At 38.5% G+C, this 23191-nt stretch overlaps 1 long non-coding RNA gene across 2 annotated transcripts; it reads right to left on the minus strand.

Moving 5' to 3' along the window:
- Positions 1–1607: 1607 nt before the first annotated feature.
- Positions 1608–22624, minus strand: LOC143679462 (uncharacterized). Of its 2 annotated transcripts, none has more exons than XR_013173786.1 (5): positions 22481–22624; positions 15324–15420; positions 13629–13705; positions 7934–8016; positions 1608–1887 (listed from the first exon to the last, which is right to left on the minus strand). It is a non-coding gene; the product is annotated as an uncharacterized LOC143679462 (long non-coding RNA). The 2 variants fall into 2 exon arrangements; XR_013173787.1 differs by lacking the exon at positions 1608–1887 and adding an exon at positions 3626–3691.
- Between the last annotated feature and the right edge of the window lie 567 nt (positions 22625–23191).

Raw genomic sequence — 23191 nt, forward strand, 5'->3', positions numbered from 1 at the left:
GATTCCTGTATAGTAACAAACTTTGAAAGACAGATAGTGTCTCCCTATAGAGCTGGGTCTGATTTGTTCACTCTCCAGTTACACAATAATGTAATGAAGTTAATAATCTTTATATGTATACTACATATATGTGTACATATATGCATATATAATGTTAAAGGTAATATCTACCTTCAGAACAAAGCTAAGGAAGGTATGTTTGAAAAAATATTTGGGTTTCTTAAGCTTGAGTTTCCTCAACTGTAACTCAAATTTACTGTGTATGTAGCACCCCGCTGGGCCATTCTATGTAAACCCACAGGATTTGGGATGCAAGAGGAACTGCCATAAAACCCATGCTGCCTACTGTGCCATTAGTTTTGGAGTCCTTTGTCACTGTCATGAGAGTAAAACATCAGTTGTTGTCTGTGAGTGAAAATACATAGATATTTTTCCAAAGATATTTAATGAAAAAGCATTCATAGTAGAGAAAACTAGGCAAAAATGAAAGCCAATTAACTAAGTAATTGACTGAATAAATTATAGTATATCCACAAAATGTAGTGCAATTTTAAAAATAAGTGAATTGGAACAAGATGATCTAGAGTTCTGAAGAGGCACACACAAAAAAATGCATTATTACATCTCATTTTCTTAAACCAACCTAAACCAATGACAATTAGCTGAGTATATGTGTGTGTGTGAAGTATCTAGAAAAATATGGATACACACACAGTAGGTTATAATTTACCCAGAGGGAAAAAATAGTAGCTTTCATTAATATTTGGGGAAGCCACGAGAAAAGAGGAGGGAACAGTCACAGAAAGCAAAAATGATTAATCAAGTCCAAAAAGAAAGTATTACATAAACTTTAATTTATAGTATTAGCGTAAGTGCTTGTATCAAATTTACTTTTTTCATCGTACCTCTGCTAATCGTATCATTTACATTAAACAGCCACGTGAAGATTGACGTGCTGGAATTCCAGGAAGATCAGAAGATGGACATTAGGGCAAAAAATTCTCAGGAATCATGCGAGCCAGTCATTTTGTTATAGACATGAGGGAACTGTAATGCACAGTGCTGTGCCGAATGTGAGCCAATCCAAAGTATATTAAAAGACAATGCAAAATAGCTTTACGTAGGATTAAAAAAACATATAAATGAAACCAGACTCACAATCTATGCCAGTTCAATGTGTACATGACAAGCCTGGTTATTCAGATTTATTTTTCTTCCAGATCAGTGGAAAAGAGTTCACAGTAATAATCAAAACAACAGGAGACAACACTGTAGAAAATGCACTTAGAAGACCTCCAAATCCTTTCTATTTCTGAGATAATGCTCTGGATGTTGTATCTGCTCACAGCTCCTTGGGGTTCTCTTTAAGTTCATATCCTGTACTTGACCTATTTTTTTCCTACTCTAGCATATGTGATGCAGTTTTTCTTCTATATGAGTTTGCTGAAAACAAGATTGAAAAAAGGAACCAACCTCCAACCATTTCATATGATTTAAATTTTATATTTTCTTACTTGTACATTATGAAAAATGACTTTTATTACTAAAAGGATAGCACACAAAAACAAATACCAGTCTTTGATGACTTTCACAGAATTTTGGTGCCTTATATTGCATTATTTCCTTCTCAACATAATGTGATCATTTATTTATGGTTCTTGAAGTTAACCCAAGTGCAGATCATAAAGTAACTTTGGGGATTTCCATATGAAGGTGAGAGTGTGCATGGAAGTGTGTATGTGTGTGCGTGTGTGTACAAGCACAACATTGAGTTGTATGTTCATTTAGTTTATTTTTATTGTTTTCATCAGAAATGGAAGACTGTTGTTCAAGATGACCTCTGACCACTCCTTTAATGGAAGTCAGTCTTGTTTGCTACTCCAACAGCTAGAAAGCAAAAAAAAAAAACAGGTGAACTCAGTTTTGCTGGAATTTTGGTAGCAGAGGACACCATATTGATTAACATCGTAAGCATGTTGGGGAATAAGTTGGTTTAGTCATAGAATATAAGAGACTTAGGGGGAAATTCAAACATAATCATGTTCTTTATATTTCATAGAGATATTTCTTTTGTCTAAGACTAAGTACTAAGACTGAGTACAAAGTATTCAGAGGTGTTTAGAACAAATTCCTTTTATTACTTTTGTTGTTGTTGTCAATCTATTTCAGATAAGTAGAATTTAGACTAAAAAAGAATAAGTAGAATATACAAATATTATTCTCCTCATTATGTGGAAAGGAAATACAGCGCATTAGAACCCTTAATCTGCTTGAAGCTTAATTGCAATCCTACTACTTGCTAGCACTTTATGTTTGGACAAGATTTTAATCTCCCTCTTACACAATTTTCTCATTAAATGAGTATAATAAAATTATCTAAGCACAGTGCTATTGTGAAGATTAGATAATATATAAGTAAAGATCTTGTAAAAATCTTTACACAAAGTAAAGTGTCAAATAAATGTCATTTATTATTATTATTTTGATTATGTAAATATATGACAATTTCTGACATCACTCATGGCAAGCACAAACGTGTGGTAATAATTATTACTGTATTTAGTTTCGCTATTTCATTTCAAACATACATAATTAATACACATTTTCTAAGGATAATTATATGAGCTGACCAAACCCATGCTTTAATGCTTCTGGAAAATAGCAAGTTATTTATTAACAATGATATTTAGGTGAAGAAATGAGGATTAATAAAAGGTGTAATAAGTACAATTAAGATTTATTAAGTACCTATACTTCTGCAAGTTACAAATCTAAGCGAGGCTTTCAGGACACCACCTTAAGAGATTCAAGTACTCTAAGCTCTGGGCTTCCATTACTTTATGTTCAAAGTAGAGATCACTTCAGATGCAGGTTTCAGTTCTCCTACCATTCCAACAGAAGCTATTTCCTGAAGATATTAAATCTTTGCTCATTCATACATGGGTAGTTGAGGCCATGGCGGTCCTTGGCTAATGCAGAGATATCTGTACCACATTCAACTAACAAATACTTAGATATTGAGGTCACTGCAATTTTGAATCTGCAACTCTCTTCATTCAATTCAAATCATAACTAATATGTGAGGAAAAATTGGGAAACTCCTGAATTCTGAAATATTAACATGAAAATTTGCTGGATTTTCCCTGATTTTTTGGTTATGCAACCATCATCAAAAAAGGCTTTAGAAATGATACAGACCTCTGCCTTTGCCCTGAAATAAGTCTAGGACAATCTTTAATTCATGACAAAAATTTACTGATCAAGTATTTTAATTCTTCAATTTTGATAATTTTTACACCTGATTTTTTTTTAGGAGATAAGGGTTCCTTTATACTCATGAATGGGAAGAAATCCAAGATTTGGATGTATTATCCCTCACTAAGAGTTCTAATTTTATTATTGCTCTTATGAATCCCAAACCAATAAAGTCTGAGGGGGAAATTGCTATAGAATCCCCCCACATATATCAAGGGTCCTTAACTTCCTCTGTAATGAACTTCTCCTTATCCTTAACCTATAGGAAGAAGTACAGGTAAAGATACCCTCATCTCCCAACACCCACCTCCACATCCGTATCAGGGAACTGTCAAAAAGTTAAGAATCAAGGATTACTTCTTCCTCTTACCTGATCTAAAAAGGTTATAAAAGTTGGAGATGAATAAGACTCTTTCGTCAACTGCTCTCTAGCCAGCTGAAAGAAAATATTAGACTGTCACCATGAAAAAGCTTGAATTTCAGACACCCTGGTCAAGCCTGAGGGACCAGAAGGATACCAAGAGTGCTTACTACTTCCTTCACTTCCATCAATTCCTCCAGGCATTGTAGGCTTACATCCTAGTTCCCGTATAGGAATAGCTGTTCTTCACAACTGTTCTGAATCAGTCTCAAGGTCCAATTTCTTAAAGTGTTTTAGTGACTGATATGCCAGCTCCAGCTCATATTAGACATAAAGAATGAAAGGATTTTAAACTTCGTATGGCGTAGCTTTCCTTTTCTTTGATCTTGCCCATTTGCTGGCCTTCTGATTAGCAGTGTTAGGAGGGGCCAGGGACTTCTGGTCAGCAATAGCATGGGGATAGGACAAATAGTAACCAGGTAGTTTGGATCTATAATTGGCAGAGCCTTGGTGACTCTAATATTCTAATTTTTTTCTGATGTACCCAAGAACATCTATATCTCCTTAAATTCTATCATATGATTACTCACTAGAACATAGCTTGTATTATAGACACTAAATGCTTCAGCCATTCTCAGTTAAGTCAGAATCATGGAGGATCTTGAACATTATTGCCTTTGGCATAGTTTTATCCCATTTCTTTGAAACTACCACCCATTACCTACTGTGGAACAGACTTCTAGACCTTATCTACACTTAGTCTTCAGTCCTCCAGACTCAAGAAGACTGGACTTTCTAGTCCGTCTTTAATTCTCAAAATGTCATTTGGATGAAGTTATTAGCTTTATCTCCATTTTACAGATGAGGACACTGAGGTATGCAGGAGATAAAGGACTTGCACTAGCCAGTGAATATGGCTGATACTCAGACACAAACACTATGGTTTCTAATCCCCCATGCTTAAGCATCAATTGATGTTGGTTATTATTATTTTGCAAAACTAATTTAATATTCCTTTCTAGTTAATTTATCTATTCTAAAAGCTTGTATTATTATAACCCTGGTAAAATTCAATAGGCAAAAGTACTGTAGAGGAATTGTAAGGAGTGGACAGGAAGTGAAAGGTGAAGGGTACATAAGCTGTTTTAGGATAGAGAAGATACCTTAACTTTCAAACTAGGATATTGCACTGGAAATTCTACCTCTTTATAGGTAGACATCAATTCCTATTGGGCCATTTAACACTCACGTAAGAAACTAATTAGGCATCTGTGTTGGTTTGAAGCTATTATGTTCCATAGAAAAGCCACGTTTTAATCCTGATCCAATCTTGAAGGGACAGCTGTTTCTTTTAATCCCGATTCAATACTGCAGGGTGGAAATTTTTTGCAAGATTATCTCCACAGAGATGTGGCATGCCCAGTTCTGGATGTGACCTTTTGATTAGATGGAGATGTAACTCTGCCCATTCCAGGTGGGTCTTGATCAGTTTACTAGAGTCCTTTAAAATGGGAAACATTTTGAAGAAACTTCAGAGAAGAGCTGATGGAGACATTTCTAGATTGAGGCTGAAATAGTACTAAGCTAGGACTCACAGAAATAGCCAGAACCTGAAGAGAAGAAATCTCTGGCCCTGGCAGATGCTAAGCTAATAAATGAAACCCAGAGTTTTGTCTGGGAACAGCTAAGTGAAGGCCCACAGATGCTTAGAGAGGAAACCACTGACATCAGAAGCTGGAAGCAATGAAGCTGGGAACAAGGACCAGCAGATGCCAGCCACATGCCTTCACAGATCACCCTTCCTTGAGCCAACAAATCTTTCTCTGGTTGCCTTAATCTGGGTATTCCCATGACCTCAGAACCATAAACTTGCAAAGTATTAAATTTCCTTTGTGAAAGCCATTCCATTTCTCGTGTATTGCATTCCAGAAACTTAATAAACTAATACAACATCTAATTCAAAGATCAGTAAATAACTTTTAGTATACACTGAATACAATATTCATTTAATTAGTGACTAACCTCTTTAAGCTCAGATAATTTCCCTAAGCTTAAACACCCTGAAAAATACATCAAAGAAGGAAGATCATGGTCAGTTAGGCTATAGGTTATTAGAGATGATCTAGTCTGGCTCTCCCTTTTAACATTACATTATCACAGCCTGTCAGATTTTACCTTTAGTCCCTAGATTTATGAACAAATTTTTTTCTGCACAGCTTCTATTTTCAGCTCAGACTCCCTGCTTCTTGAATTAGGAATAACTTTTCAAGTTCTTTATGTCTAGCTAATATGAGATTTGACTCTTGTAGGGGCTATTACTTGCTTGAAAGCTTTCTAATTGGTCTCCCTGCTTCTATTCTTGGGCTTCTCCATCAGTTTTACAAAGGTAATCAAGGTGTTTCAAAAAATAATAAATGACTACACAAACAAATAAATTTGATCATTTCATTCTGTTTTAAAAAAATTTTGAAGGCTTCCCGTCACATTTAAAATAAAAATCCAACTCTTTATCATGGCTTCCAAAGCCCTGCTTGATCTGGTCCCTGACCATCTTAATGGCTCTCCTAACTCACCAGGCCTATCCCCACTGGCCTTTCTGTTTCTCAAACTTATCAATCTCATTTCTTCTTTAGGATCTTTGCACTTGTCATTTCCTCTGTCTGGGATTCTTTTCAAAGCTGTCTTCTTCATGTCACCACTTCAGAGAAGGCTAAATTAGTCCCCTAGTACTCTAACACTTTGCACCATACACTAAATGTTTTCATAGTGCTCAAAAACAAACTGAGACTATTGTGCCACCTTGTTTACATGTGCTTTTCTGTTCAAATCTCCGAGTAGAATGTTAGGTCCATGAGCCCAGGTATCTGGCCAGGCTTGTGCAGTTTTGTATCCCTAGAGCTTAGAATTGAATCTTGCAGAGATATATGGACCCTGAAGCTAATGAGGTTGAAATTTCAGGATCTCTCACTTGTGTGGTTCTCTTCCATGGCTCTGCACCTAATTTTTGAAATTAAACTTTGCATTTTCATATAATTTTAGATACACATCCAATTTTAAGAAATAATACAAACAGATTCATGTATCCTTTACCCAGTACACCAGTTTGAATCTGTGGTGTAGCCCAGACAGCCAAGTTCTTTACTCTTCATTCAATATTGTTGGGTGGGAGCTATTTGACTGTTTCCATGGAAATGTGACCCAGTTGTCGGTGGTAACTTTTAATTAGGTGGTTTCCACGGAGATGTGTGTCCAACCATTCAAGGTGGGGTTTGCTTACTGGAGCCCTTTAAGAGGGAATTATTTTGGAACAAACTTTAGAGCCCATGCAGCCTGAGACCTTTGGAGATGAAGAAGGAAAACACCCCTGGGGGAGTTTCATGAAACAAGAAGCTGAGAGATAAAGTTAACAGACTTTGCCATCTGTGCTTCCAGATGAGAGAGAAACCTCAAACTTCATCAGCTTTACCTGACTGAAGATAACTTCTTGTTGCTGCCTTAATTTGGATATTTTCATTGCCTTGCCTTAATTTGGACATTTACACAGACTTAGAACTGTAAACTTGCAATTTAATAAAGTCCCCCTTTTTAAAGTCATTCTGTTTCGGGTATATTACATTCCAGCAGCTTGTAAACTAAAACACCCAGTTTCCCCAAACGGTAACATCTTGGACAACTAGAGTACAATATTACAATCAGAATAGTGTCAATAATACTGTCAAGATACAGAACATCTCCACCACTACAAATAACCCTCTGTTACCCTTTTATAGCCACACCTTCTTGCCTACTGCCTCCACCATCTCCCGACTCTGAAGCATCTCAGCTCCCTACTCTTGTTTGTATGCCCCTTCCTAGTCCTTTGGCTAGATAGGCTAAAAGAGAATTCATCACCAGACTGTTCCTGGGTTGCTAGGTCCCTTGTCAGTCAACCTTTTCTCCACATTTTAAGTCTTTCCATATTTGTTTTATATGCGATAGAATTTTTAGTAGTAGTTAGGAGGAGGGATGGAGAAAAAGATGGGTCCATATTCCAGAAACAGAAATTTATGCATACTTTTTAATTTCTAGTTTTGTTTTCTTCTTTCTTTTTTTTTAAGAGGACCCACAAATTTGTAGTAAGTACAGGCCTCACAGAATCTAAATATATCTCTGGTGCCTAGAACATGACTGGGATCAATAACAATTCTGAATGGATAAATTTAATGGATACCATAATGAGGTTCTCATGAAAAATGTAGCACTAGACATTGAATTGTCAACAGAATGGCTACCTTGAAACATTGAAAAATTACGTGGAAAAAATCTAATTTGACATACCCCTCAACCAGTGATGATAACTGGATGTCTTCAGTATCTTGATACCTTGAGTAACACCTTTGGACTTTGAAAACCAAAATGATCTGCAGGAGAAACAACAACAATAACAAAAAACAGCTCAATGGTGACTGACTACTGAAATTGTTGTTTAAGGGATCTAAGGTCCACCTGTAGCCAGCACAAGGTTCCACTTTTATCTAAGTCCTAAATTGATCGTCTATTCCAGTAGTTTCCAAATCTGAGTGCATACTGAAATCCCTTAAGAAGTTTACTTCCAAGTGTAGAAGAGATTAAATATTTTTATACACATCTTACCAGTAATTATTAAATCACATGCACTTTGGATTTCCAAAATGAGATTTTGCTCCAGTGAGCATTCCTGCCAAAGATACAAGAGAAGGTATTTGATCACAATAGAGTGATAATATGAGAATCGTAGGATATTAGACTTAAGAAGGCCTCTCCTCTTCCAAAAATGGAAAAAGAATCTGAGAAAAATAAATATAGAGACTGTGTAACAATTATGCAATGCAAATAAGGAGAAAATAGTACCAAGAGGTACACTTTACATCCATTCAAAATATGTATGGAGCATCAGCTTATGCTGGGCACTCTTCTGGGTGCTTAGAACAAGTCAAAGAATTTTGCCCACATGGAGATTATATTCCAAGGAGGGCACAGGGAGATGAAACAGACAATAAACAGTCAATAAACTAAGTAAATCAACGTACATATAGTAAAAGAATTACTACTTTGGAAAAGAGAGAAAGACCAAGAGAAAAATCATAAAATTCAAGGGTGGACTGGGTAGATGGTGGTCAAGGTTGTAATCTTTAAATATTATGTGGAAAAGCTAGTTATCAAAACAATTTGGAAGGGAAAGAAACCTTCAATAGCTAAAGATATCCTGAAAGAGAAGAGCAAACTGGGAGGACAACGCTTCCTGATTTTAAAGCTTATTATAAATCCACAGTGGTCAAAACAGCATGGTATTGGTACAAAGAAAGAAGTATTGACTTATGGAACCAAATTAAGAGTGCAAAGATTGACCATCAAATGTACACTCAATTAATCTTTGAAAAGGCTCCTATATCCACTGAATTTCAACTGAATAGTCTTTTCAATAAATGGGCCTAAAAGAACTGTGTATCACTAGCTGAAAGAATGAGAGAGGACACCTATCTTCCAGCCAACACAAAAATTAACTTAAAATGGATCAAAGACCTAAATATATAAGCCAGTACCATGAAATTTCTAGAATAAAATATAAAGGAACATCTTGAAGACTGAGTGATAGGAGGCAGCTTCTTGAACTTTAAACACAAAGCACAAGCCATGAAAAAAAAATAAATGGTAACTCCTCAGAATCAAAAATCATCTATGCCTCAAAGAAGTGTTTAAAAAAGTTGAAAAGACAGCCAATTCAATGTAAGCAAATATTTGGTAACCATATATCAGACGAAATTCTGATATCCTGTGTACATAAATAAATTATACAATTCAACAACAAAAACAACACTATTATAAAATAGGGAAAAGATGTGAATAGGCATTTTTTCCAGAGAGCAAAATAATGCCTAACAAGCACATGAAGAGATGTTCTATCTTCATTAGCTATAAGAGAAATGAAAACCAAATCTACAATGAGATATCATCTTACACCTATAAAGAATGACTGCTATTAGACAAAAAGGAAGCTACAAATGTTGGAGAAGATGTGGAGAAATTGAAATAGTCATTCACTGCTGGTGGGAATCTATAATGGGACAGTCACTATGAAGACAATTTGATGACTGTTTACAAAACTAAATATCTAGATGCCATATGACCTGGTAAGGACAATACTAGGTATATACCCAGAAGAGGTGAAAGCAGTGACACTAACAGACATTTGTATACCAATGTGTACAGTGGCACTATTCTTAATTGCCAAAGGATGGAAACAATCAAGTGCCCATCAAACCAGAGTGAATAAACAAAATATGGTATATACACATGATGGAATATTATGCAGTAGTAGGACAAAATGAGGTCCTGAAGCATACAACAACATGGATAAACTTAAAAGCTATAATGCTGAGTGAAATGAGCCACACGCAAAAGAATAGATAGAGTGAGATTTCACTGTTATGACTGTTATGACTTCATGTGTCAACTTGGTCATGTAGTGGTATCTGGTCATCTGGTCAGCAAATGCTGGCCTGTCTGTTGCTATGAGGACATTTAATGGATTTAAATCATGATTACATTGGCTGTATCCACAGCTGATTGCGTTTGTAATCAGTTAAGGGGAGTGTATTCTGCAGTGAGTGACAATTAATCTAATCACCAGAAAACTTTTTAGGGGGATTCAGGAAAAATAGTCATTCTTCCTGCTTCAGCCAGTGAGCCTTTCTTGTGGAGTTAAATCAGACCCTTCATTGGAGTCACCAGATTCACAGTCTGCCCTATGGATTTTGAACTCTTACATTCCCACAGTTGTTCAGCAGGCATCTCCTGAGAGTTTGTTGAGGAGCTTCATCAAAGTTACCAGCTTGCAGCCTGCCCTACAGACCTTGGACCCTTACATTCCCATAATTGCCCAGCCAGCCTCTCCTGAGTTCATTGAGGACCTTCATTGGTTACCAGCTTGTGGCCTGCCCTGCAGGCCTTGAACTCTACATTCCCCTGGTAATGGGAGACTCCTTTATAAATTTTATGTCTGTGGATATCTCCTGCTGATTCTGTTCCTCTAGAGAACATTAGCTAATACAGCTTGGTACCAGGAGTGGTTATGAAGAAATAGAATCTTGAAGACAGGTTTTTATGATTGGTTTTCTGCTCTGATTGGACTCAAAGGAACAAGGACTCTGTTTCCTGTAATCAGAATGACATCGTCAATCCATGTGGTGAGCCGGCAAAAGAGACAGTCAAAATATCACCATTGGATTCTTCTAATGCTTCACTTGTACAAAGTCAGGCTCTGGGGGATAATGTTTTTGACACCTTTATCGAGTTTTGTAGAAACAGGAGGTATAGAGATGTTGGCTGGTTGTTGTTAGATATGCTGCATGCATTAATGAGGGAAAGGGATGAGCTGAAGGCTTCAAATGAGAAGCTTATGCATTATATGACAGATGTAAATGCTTCTATGGGTGCCATGAAGGGAAACTTTATTTCTTGTAGCTGTAGACTTGAGATCTCTGAAAATCAGACTCAGCATCTTCATATTAATGTAGCAACTTTACAATGTAAACTGAAATCTCAATCTTGCATGGTGTCTGCAGTTAAAGTGAGCATTGATTGGAAAGGAGTGGTTCCCTGAAAAATGGAATGGTGGCATATGGATTGATAATGATCTCAGTGGAGAGGTTGAAATCCTAAGTCATTCTGAGTCTTTTCTAGATATCCCTGTAACAGTCTTCCCTGAAGACATAGCTGTCCCACCTCTGGCCTGCCTTAGGAGTTGGCCACTCAACCTCCACCTGAAGGGACTAGTCCCAGAAAGATTAACCCCATTTCACCAGGTGAAACTACACATGAATGCCCTGAAGCAAATGACTTGGAAGATATTTCTAATTCTTTTCATGACCTACCCCAACCACCCTTCATTTCTTCCAGACCTATAAGTAGACTGAAGTCCCAACAGGCCCCAAAAGGTGAGGTACAAAGTGTCATCCATGAAAAGTATGCTATACTCCAAAAAACTGTACAAATGTTCCAATTTATATGGAGAGAAATCAGGGGAATATGTGTGGTAATGGATTTTAAGGGTGTGGGATAGTGGTGGGAGGAATATAAAACTGGTTCAGGCTGAATTTATTGATATGGGTCTACGAAGCAAATATGCTGCATTCAATGTTACAGCTCATGTGGTTAGAAAAGGCATTAAGAGCTTCTTTGGATAGTTGGTTGAAACATGGATCAAAAGGTGGCAGACATTACTGAAGTTGAAATTCCAGGACTGCCCTGGCATAAGGTAGATAAGGGAATCCAATGGCTTAGAGAGATTGGAATGATGTTAGAGTGGATTTATCATGGAAGGCCTGCTCATACACCCCAGGAATATCTAGAGGATGCACCTTTGAACAGAACTGTGAAAGGTAAATTTATGGGACTAGATCCATCAACCCTGAAGAACTCTGTGGCTGCCCCTCTCTGTAGGCCAGATATTACTGTGGGAAATGCTGTCACTGAGCTGGAATCCTTAAACACAATGGGAATGACCAGATTCCAAGTTGGCAGAAGCCAGGTGGCAGCACATGAATGTCAAAGACAAGGTAGATGTGGCTATCATAATAGATAGCAGACTCAAAGCAGGAGTCAAAATAATCTGACTTGCAGAGACTTGTGGCATTGACTAGTAAATCATGGGATAACTAGAAGTATAATAGATGGGCAGTCTACTAAATTCTTGTTTGAGCTGTACAAACAAAGGAGTTCTAGGTCAAGTGAACAGAAGTATAACTTGCATTACAAAAACAAAGAGTCATGGCCCCTTAATCAATTTCCAGACTTGAGACAGTTTCCAGATCCAGATCCCCTTGAATAAGGGGGAGACCAGATCCCTTTGGGGGAGGGCCCTGTTACACCTCCAGAAATTTATACTGTCAATCTTCCTCCAAGCCTTCCCCAAAGAGACTTTTACCAGGGTAATTGTGCATTGGGGAAAAGGAAATGATCAAATATTTTGGGGATTACTAGACACTGGTTCAGAGTGACATTAATTCCAAGGGACCCAAAATGTCACTCTGGTCCACGAATCATAGTGTGGACTTATGGAGGTGCGGTGACTGATGGAGTTTTAGCTCAAGTCTATCTCACAGTGGGTCCACTGGGTCCATAGACCCATTCTGTAGTTATTTCCACAGTTCCAGAATGCATAATTGCAACAGACATACTGAGCAACTGTCAGAAACCCCACATTAGCTCTCTAACTCATGGAGTGAGGGCTATTATGGTGGTAAAGGCCAAGTGGAAGCCACTATAATGGCCCCTACCTAGCAAAATGGTAAATCAGAAGCAATACTGGATTTCTCGAGGGATTGCAGAGATCACTGCCACTCTTAAGGACTTTAAGGATGCAGTCTTCCCAGCACATTCCCATCCCCACTTTCCTATTTGGCCTGTGCAGAAAATAGATGGGTCTTGGAGGATGAGAGTGGATTATCATAAGCTCAACCAGGTGGTAACTCCAATTACAATTGCACTTCCAGATGTGGTACCATTGCTTGAATAAATCAATACATCCCCTGTACCTGGTATGTACCATTGATCTGGCAAATGCTTTTCTCTCAATAGCTTTTAGTAAGGCCCACCAGAAACAGTCTGCTTTCAGCTGGCAAGGTCAGCAATATACTTTCACTGTCCTACCTCAGGGGTACAACAACTCTCCAACCCTAGGTCATAATCTTGTCCACAAGGACCTAAATTGTTTCTCTTCCCACAAGACATCACACTGTCCATTATATTGATGATAGCATGCTAATTGGACCTAATGAGCAATGAGCAAGAGGTAGCAACTACTCTAGACTTATTAGTAAGGCATTTGTGTGTCAGAGGATGGAAAATAAATCCAACAAAACTACAAGGGTCTTCTACCTAAGTCAAATTTCTAGGTGCCCACTGGTTTGGGGCATGCCAAGATATCCCTTCTAAGATGAAGGATAAGTAGCTGAATTTGGCCCATTCTATGACCAGAAAATAGGCACAATACCTTGTTGTTCTGTTTGTATTTTGGCGACAACATACTCCTCATTTGGGTGTGCTACTCCAGCCCGTTTATTGAGTGACCTGAAAAGCAGGTAATTTTGAGTTAGAATCTGAACAAGAGTAGGCTCTGCGACAGGTTCAGGCTGCTGTACAAGCTGGCCTGCCACTTGGGCAGTATGATCCAGCAGATCCAATGGTGCTGGAAATGTTCATGGCAAATAGAGCTGCTGTCTGAGAATCACAGCAGACCCTAAGGATTTTGGAGCAAAAAGCCCCTTTAGGAAAATCACAGTGCAGACCCTAAGGATTTTGGAGCAAAACCTTATCATCTTTTGCAGATAATTACTCTCCTTTTGAAAAACAGTTTTTGGCCTGCTATTGGGCCTTTAAGAGTCTGAACACTTAACCACAGGCCACAAAGTTACAATGACACCTGGGTTGCCTATCATGAGCTTGGTGTTGTCTGACCCACCAAGCCATAAAGTTGGGCATGTGCAGCACCACTCCATCATAAAATGGAAATGGTACATATGAAATTGGGCCAGAGCAGGTCCTGAAGGCACAAGTAACTTATATGAGGAAGTGGCCCAAACGCCCATGGTCTACACTCCTGCCACATTACCTCCTCTTTCCCAGGCCAGAGAAATGGCCTCTTGGGGAGTTCCTTACAGTGAATTGACTGAGGCAGCAAAAAGTTAGGCCTGGTTTAAAGATGTGTCTGGATGATATGCAGGAACCACCTAAAAGCAGACAGCTACAGCACTATAATCCCTTTTCAGGACGTACCTGAAGACCAGTCATGAAGGAATATTTTCCCAGTGAGCAGAACTTTGAGCAGTGCATCTTGTTGTCCATTTTTCTTGGAAGAACTGGCCAGAGTTACATTTGTATACTGACTCATGGGCTGTTACTAATGGTTTGACTGGATTGTAAGAGATTTGGAAAGGACATGATTGGAAAACTGGTGATAAAGAGGTCTGGGGAAGAGTTATGTGGTAGAACTTTCTGATGGGTTAAAAACATGAAGATATTTGCGTCCCATGTGAGTGTACACCATAAGGTGACTTCAGCAGAAGTAAGTTTTAATAATCAAGTGGATAAGATAACCCGTTCTGTGGATACCAACCAGCCTCTTTCCCCAGAAACTCCTATATTGCCCAATGGGTTCATGAGCAAAGTGTTCATGGTGGTAGGGATTGAGGTTATGCATGAGCTCAGCAACATGGACTACCACTCACCAAGGCTGACCTGGCTACAGCCACTGCTGAGTGCACAATCAGCCAGCAGCAGAAATCCACATTCAGCCCCTGATATGGCACCATTCCCTGAGATAACCAGCTGGCTACATGGTGGCAGATTGATTACATTGGAACACTTTCATCATGGAAGGGGCAGTGATTTGTTCCTACTGGAATAGACATGCACACTTTGGATATGGGTTTGCTTTCCCTACATGCAATGCTTCTGCTGAAACTACCATCCATGGACTTACAGAATGCCTTATCCATTGTCATGGTATTCCACACAGCATTGTTTCTGATCAGGAATCACTTCACAGCAAATGAAATGTAGAATGCGCACATGTTGATAGAATTCTCTGTTCTTACTATGTTCTCCATGATCCAGGGGTAGCTGAATTAATAGAATGTTGGAATGGCCTTCTGAAAATTCAATTAGAGTGCCAACTAGGTGGTAATACCTTGCAAGACTGGGGTGATGTTCTGCAGGAAGCTGTGTATATTCTGAATCAGGGTCCACTGTTGGTGCTGTTTCTCCCATAGCCAGGATTCATGGGTCTAGGAATCAAGGGGTAGAAATGAGAGTGGCACTACTCACTGTTACCCCTAGAAATCCACTAGGAAAATGTTTGCTTCCTGTCCCTATGACCTTGAGCTCTGCTGATCTACAGGTTTTAGTTCCAAAATGAAGAATGCTTCCACCAGCAGAAACAACAATGATTCCATTGAACTGGAATCTACAACCACCACCTGTTCACTTTGGGCTACTCATGTCCCTGGATCAACAAGCCGAGAAGAGGATTACTTTAATGCCTGAGGTGACCGGCCCTGCCTATTGGGGAAAATAGGACTGCAACTACACAATGGAGGTAAATAAGAGTTTTCCTGGAATATAGGAGATCCCCTAGGGTGTCTTTTAGTACTACCATGCCCTGTGATTAAAATTAATAAACAACTGCAACAACCCAATCCAGGCAAGACTACCAATGGCTCTCAAACTTCAGGAATGAATGTTTGAGTCACCACACCAGGTAAAGAACCACAGCAAGCTGAAATGCTTGCTGAAGGTAAATGAAACATGGAATGGGCAGTGGAAGAAGGTAGTGATAAATATGAACTATGATCACATGATTAGTTACAGAAACAAGGGCTGCAATGCTGTTTTGTTCATGGTATAGTATTTAAGCTGTAAGATATCAAGCTTAAGAGTTAATATTACCCAAGGACTTGCACCCTATTCTGGGGAGATTTGATGTGTTTCCAGTTGTTTGTGGGACAGTTGAGTATTGTTAAGCAAGGAAAAATATTGTTTTCTATTTAGAGATTAAATATGGTTTAGGGTGATGTGTATTGCTGCCAAGTTGATAAAGGGTGAACTGTCATGGTCAGGTTCATGTGTCAACTTGGCCAGGCGGTGGTGCCTTGTCATCTGTTCATGCAAGTGTTGGCTTGTCTGTTGTTATGAGGACATTTCATGGAATTAAATCATGATTATGTTGGTTGTATCCATAGCTGATTGCATTTGTAATTAGCTAAGTGGAGTGTCTTCTGCAATGAGCGATACTTAATCTAATCACTGGAAGTCTTGTAAGGGGGATTCAGAAGAGACAATCAATCTTCCTGCATTAGCCAATGAGCCTCTCCTGTGAAGTTCATCCAGACCCTTGATAGAAGTCATCAGCTTCACAGCCTGCCCTACATATTTTGGACTCTTCCATTCCCATGGTTATCCAGCCAGCATCTCCAGAGAATTCAATGTAGGACCTCATCAGAGTTACCAGCTTGCAACCGGCCTTATAGACCTCGGACTCTACATGTGACACTTTTATAAGTTTTTTTTTTGTGGGTATCTCCTGCTGATTCTGTTTCTCTACAGAACCCTTGCTAATAAAATAACTCTGGTAAAGAGAGCAAACTCCATAATATATGGCCTAGGAAGAAAATCTGACTTGTATATAACAATGAACTAGATGTTGCATCTTTGCAAGTAGAGTATGCAAATGACTTCATCAGTAATGGCTTCCATATGTTTCACATTTTGAACACTGGTCATTCATAATAAAGATTCTATTTAAGTAAATATATATATACATACATATATACATACATATAATAGTTGTTGGGAATTGAAGCATATCTCCCCACAAACAGAATGGTCAGTTCCCAGATCCTGGTTCTGCTGGTGCGAACCCATTGTAAACAGATCTTTTAGTTATATTACTAATTAAGGTGTGCCCAAAGTGAATGATGACGAGGCTTAATTCAGTTATGGCTTAAGTCCTTATAAGCAAGGGAAATTACTTATAATTTATAATAGGAAAAGATTGCCATGTGATAGAAATACCAAAGAACCCTAAAGACTGCTGGCCAGTCAGAAGATACAGACGTGGGAGGAAGCAGGCCTTCTAGCTATCAAGTGGAAAGTCAATTAATTTCTGTTGTTAAACCATCCCAATTTATGGTATTTGTTTCAGCAGTCAAGAAACTAATGCAATTGCTAAGGTAAGCCTCATTGAGAAGATGACATTTGAACCAAGACTTGAATAATGTGAGAAGGTTACCCTGTGTTTATTTGGGGAAATAACCCTTCAGGCAGAATAAATAGCAGGTACAATGTTCCTTAAGTAGGAATGTGACTGATGTGTTAATAGGAGAGCAAGGAAGCTAGTGCAGTTGGAAAGGAATGATGGAAAGAGAGAGAGGTAGGAGTGAGAAAGGTGGGGAGTGCTACAGCTCATGTAGGAGTTTGGGTTTTTATACTGAGTGAATTGTAAAGTTTTGAGTTGTGGAGTGGCATAAACAGACTTTTTTTATTACTTTATTTTTTTACATTGACTTATGTTTTAAGGATTATTCTAGCTGATTTGTAAAAACAGGATGAAAACAGTGGAGACACAGAGAAAAGCAAAATGACCAATTAGGAAGCTACCATAGTAATACAGGTAAGAGTTGGTAGTGACTAAGACTAGTTTAGTAGGAATGAAGGTGGGGGACATGCTCAGATTCTTTGCATGTTTTAAAAGCAGAGTTGATAGACTTCTGAATGAGGGTGTGAGAGCAGGAGGGGAGTCAAAGATGATTCCAAGACTTTTGACCTAAACTCCTACAGCAATGATATTGCTGTTGACAGAGCTGGAGAAATCTTTGTGTGGAGCCCATTTAGAGGGAGCAAAATATCGGGAGTTCTGTTTTGGATATGTTAAGTTTGGGATGCCTATTGGACACTGTATTAGGGTTCTCCAGAGAAAGACAACAAACAGAATATACATATATTTATATATATAAAGAGATTCATTTCAAGGAATTGTTTCACAAGGTTGTGGAGACTTGGCAAATCCAAAATCTGTAGAGGAAGCTAGCAGACTGGGAACTCAGAAAAAAATAGATAGTGTAGTATTGAAGCAGAATTTTTTCTTTCTGGAAACTTGAACTGATTGGATAAGGTCCACCTATGTTATCTAGGGTAATATCCCTAGATATACTTAATGTCAACTGATTGTACATGCTAATCACATCTATAAAATACCTCCACTGCAACATCTAGACCAGTGTTTGACAAAAGTGAATATCATAACTTAACCAAGTTGACACATAAACCATTATAGACATCAAAGTGGAGCTGTAGAGATGGCAGTAAGACAAATGATGTTACACTTTAGAGAAAGGCTTGGAGTAGAGAAATAATTTTGGGAGTCCCAAAATAGTATTTATATTTTTAAAAGCCGTGAGACTGGTGGTGATGGTAGCACAATACTGTGAACATAATAAATAGCATTGAAATATATATATATATATGAATATGATAAAAGGGAAAATATGAGATTGAGTATATGGTAATAGAATAAATTTTTTTTAAACTCCATGGAAGTACACTACACAAACAGTGAACCCTAAACTAAACCATGGACTACAGTTAATAGCACAAATTATATATGTGCATCATCAATTGTAACAAATGTTGCACACCAATGCAAGGTGTTAATAATAGGACGGGTTAAAGGAATCTCATATTTTATGCATGATTGTTTTATAAACCTACAATATCTCTAATAAAGAAAACAATTCTCCCCACCTCCTAAAAAAGACAGGATAGGATTGCTGAGGAAATGAATACTAGAGAAGAGGATCAAATACTGAAGAAGAGGAGAAATCACTTGACTGAGGAAGAACCAACAAAAAACCAGTAAGACAAGAGAAATACTCAAACATTGCTGTGTTTTGGTATTCAAGTATTCAGCTTTCTATTTCATGGCTATCAGCGAAGTCTATTCTTGATTGGATATTGACTTAGGTAATAGAAACTCATAACTTTCTGATTATTATTATAATAGAAAGTACATCCTACTGATGAATCTGAAAAGTTGTTGCTTTAAAAAGTCAGTGGTAATTTTTTAGACTTTTCATAAAAAAATTTGATATATACCTTCAAGGAGAAAAAGAGAGATGACATTTGTAAAAGAGGAAATGGTGGATTTAACCCAAAATCTGAGGGTGTCAAATTATTGCAACAATAAAATTGTTGTGTTGGTTGTGGATATCAGGTATATTTCTACAAAATAAAAAAAAAAAAATCAATGAACATAATGTATCCTAATTCTTTGTGACATCCCTACCATCCAAGCATTAAGAAAACTTAAAAAGCCTTGCATCTCAAATTGCATTAAGGGTAAACTCATTTTTTAGGCTAAATTATTTTTTTATTTTATTTAAATTATTTTTCGGTCTTTTCTGATTTAAATTTTCCAAGTAAATATTTTTCAGTCTTTTCTGATTTAAATTTCCAAATAAATTTGTGCAGAAACTTACATTAAAATTCTTGTTTCTTTTAAAAGAAAACTTAGATATATATTTATACCAAGCATACCATGTACAGAGTTAGGATGCAATTTTATTGAGATTTAATGCATCCAAAATAAACATTTTATTTTTTCAAGCATTCATAAAAATTATTGAGAGCCAAACATGACCTCGGTTCTGAACTAGTCTATTAAGGATACAGCAGTGAAAAGACAAAAAAACCCTGTTGTTTCGTAACTTAAACAGTCTATAAAAAAATCCTATTTATTAAAAGAAAACTTTATGAGGTGTTAAAGGAGAAGTTCTCAAATTGTGGTTCTCTTACAATTCTGCACTGCAATCATCTTGGGTACTCCTTAAAAATGGAAATTCAGGAATGCACTCGAGATGCAGTAAATCAGAAGGGTGGGTAGAGGATAAGAATCTGCATTTTTACAAAGCAAAAGTTGATTTCAATACAAACTAATATTAGAAACTTTTTTTTAAGACTATTTTTCAGAGTATATTTAAAGACATCATATACACAGTCTTTGAGGGGGTGGGAGAGAGGGAGGAAGGAAGGGAAAAAAAAGAGAGGGAGGGAAGGAGGGAAAGAGAGAGAGGGAGAAAGAAAGAGCAGGAGAGAGAAAGACAGGGAGTGAGAGAATTTCTAAGCCTGTATTTTTTCTATAATAAACAATATCATTTTAAAAGTTCAGTCTCAGGGCTGTCTAATATCAGGACTTCGTCTGTTTCCTGAAATATGTCAATTATGTAATGTATTATAGCTCAAATTTTCTTTAATGCAGTACAGTCTTGCAGTACTCTATTAAAAATTAAGATTAAAATTGAAAGAACTCTGAGAAAGATAATTTACTGACTTCAGTTCACACTGAAGTTATAAATTATGTATCAGTCCTTTCCAGAAAACAAGTTTTAATTCCCTTCTGTTTTCAGCGTCCTGTTCCCCATTTCCCCCACCATGTGGCACCAAAAATGGGGGTGAATATAAGATGGATAAATTTCCTAAACACAAATAGTCTACCAAGACAGTTTTTTGGTTAATATATAAGCCTGACATATGATTTAGCAAAATTGTAAGGTAGAAATGCAAAATATACACAAACTTTCAAGTTTTAATAAGAGGTAGATTTAATTGCCATCTTTTCCCAAAGTTTTTAAAAAATCCTTAAGTTTTTTACACTTTTTTTTTTTACTTTGGTATAGAGAAAGGTGTTTTTGTTTTGTTTTGTTTGTAGATTTAGTATTTTCCCATCACACAACATGCACAAAAATTGTAACCTGTGTACATGCTGAGGATAGTTGTATAGATAGCATGGTTTGAAAAAAACAGAAGAATGTAGGGGTACCAGACAAAAGCTGTAGATTCTTCTGCTGGTCATGCTCAATAACCGATTCCTGAGACACTGTTGTTTCAAAGACAGAACGAGTTTATTACTATGCACGTAGTAGGAGAGCAGACGGCCTAACAGCCCTCAATCTGTCTCCACAAACTACAGTAATCCAGGAAGTTTTATTAGAGAAAAGGTGGGCAGGGTTTAGGATAATGAGGACAGGGTCCCTGCGATGGAATGGGGGTGGTGGTGATCTGATTATTGCACATGCGCAGATTGATTTCATGCTCAGTTGCAGAAGTATGAAAGAAAATCATGGAATGAGGTACAGATGACTCGTAGGTTAAGGTCTAAGCTACTGCAATATGAGGTGTGCCCACTGTGGTTAGATCCTGTCTTGGTCATGATGATAATTTAGGACTTGGGGTGTGTTAGTTCCCGGGAGACCCAAAACCCTTCATTATTAAACATTAAGGGCTGTCAGTGATTTTAAGATTCTGAAGTCAAAAAATTGGATAATTAGGTACAGATGAAGGTTAGTCACAAGGAAGGTTTTTATAATCACAAGGGCAGAAGATAAGGGCTGTACATCCATTATCAGAAATCAAGGCAAGTGGATTCCAATTCAAAGATTTCAGGTATTTCGCTGTCTACTCGGGTATGCCAGAAAGCAAAAAGGAATATTTATGTAACAATTCAGTAATCAAAACCATCCCTTAAATCCTGATTTCTCATTTACACAGGCTGTGTAGTTGTATACTGGGTTCAGAAAGGGATGAAAGAACTTTCCCTTCCCGTCCTGTCCTACTGTGATTCTTGTTCTAAATGAGAGGATTCTTTTCTTTTCAATCGAGAGATTCCCAGAAGTCAATCTTCAAATACAAAGGTTCCTGTAGTGTCCCACCCAAAATACTAAAGCCAAGTCCCTAAGGGCACAACTTCTTAGCATGTGTTCTCTGAAACAACCACATGTAGAGACTTCTTCCAGTTGACTAAGTACTGAACTCCCACTAAAACCCCATTCAAATATATAGCCAGATCACAAAAACATCCTCCTTCCTGGTTTCAGTGCATCTGGCAATTGAGGTTCCCTATTAGCAGTCCACCATCTACCCCCATCCTCTTTCCAGTCTTCACCAAAACCACCTCTCCCATGGAAAACTTGCCCCCACACACCAGAATCAGAGTTAATTTGGAGGCTTCAAGGTTTCCTTGGCAGCCAGCCCCAGGGTGTTTTGCTGTCCTAGCTGCGATCTCTAGACATTGCATTCCTGGGCCAGACAAGGATCTGCTTGCTCTTTACTGGCAAGTTAGGGAGAAAACTCTACGCATTTGTTACCGGGCATCATTTAAGCACTTCTCTTCCAGAGCTTGTTACTAAGCGCTGAGCATAGACAATTTGATTTACACACACACACACACACACACACACACACACACACACACACACACACACACAACCTCCTTGAAGTGATTTTTAATATTACCTCTACGTTATAGGTGAGGAAATTGAGGCACTGCGCGGCGAAGTAGCCTGCTCAGTTCCAGAATTAATCTACGTGGTAGGTGGCGTGAACCCAGGGGTCTAAGCCAGCCGTGCTCAAGGAGTTCTGGGCGCGCTTGGGTGGGAGTGAGATCTGGGGGGAGTTCTAGGGTTGTTAAATGGTGACTATATTAGGAAGTCCACTTTGTGACGCAATGATCTGAGAAGGTGGCGGCTGGGCAGCCACAGTCACGACCACTGTACAGAGAAAGGCGGACGAGCTGCACCTCTCCTTTCTCCACAGCCCTGCGCACAAGCCGCTCGGTAAGCGCCAAGAACGCCCCTGGAGAGCCCAGGCCGGGTGGGGAGCGCGGGCTTGTGGTGCATGCTCCCGGCGGGCGGGCAAGCCGGGGAAGTGGGGTGCGCCCCTGCCCGGAGCCGCTCCCGGGTGTCAGTCGGACAGACAGCTTTGCTGCCTGCGCGATCCTGCACGGCTGAGCCAGTCCGGCCCCCGCTCCAGCAGCGCGATGGGTGGGGTTCCTCTCTAGCTGGTGGAATGTGGCCGGCTGTCCCCGCCTCCGATTTGCTCTCACAGCAGAGCCGTACCTAAGTTACCTAAACCTTAACTTCACCGCGCATCTGTCTATATGGGTTTACACCCAGAAAGTCTCCAGCATATACTCCTCCTCATTATTGGTGAAAAGTCCGATGATAT

Source organism: Tamandua tetradactyla, chromosome 4 (genome assembly GCF_023851605.1).
Source record: "Tamandua tetradactyla isolate mTamTet1 chromosome 4, mTamTet1.pri, whole genome shotgun sequence".
NCBI classification, from domain to species: Eukaryota; Metazoa; Chordata; class Mammalia; order Pilosa; family Myrmecophagidae; genus Tamandua; species Tamandua tetradactyla.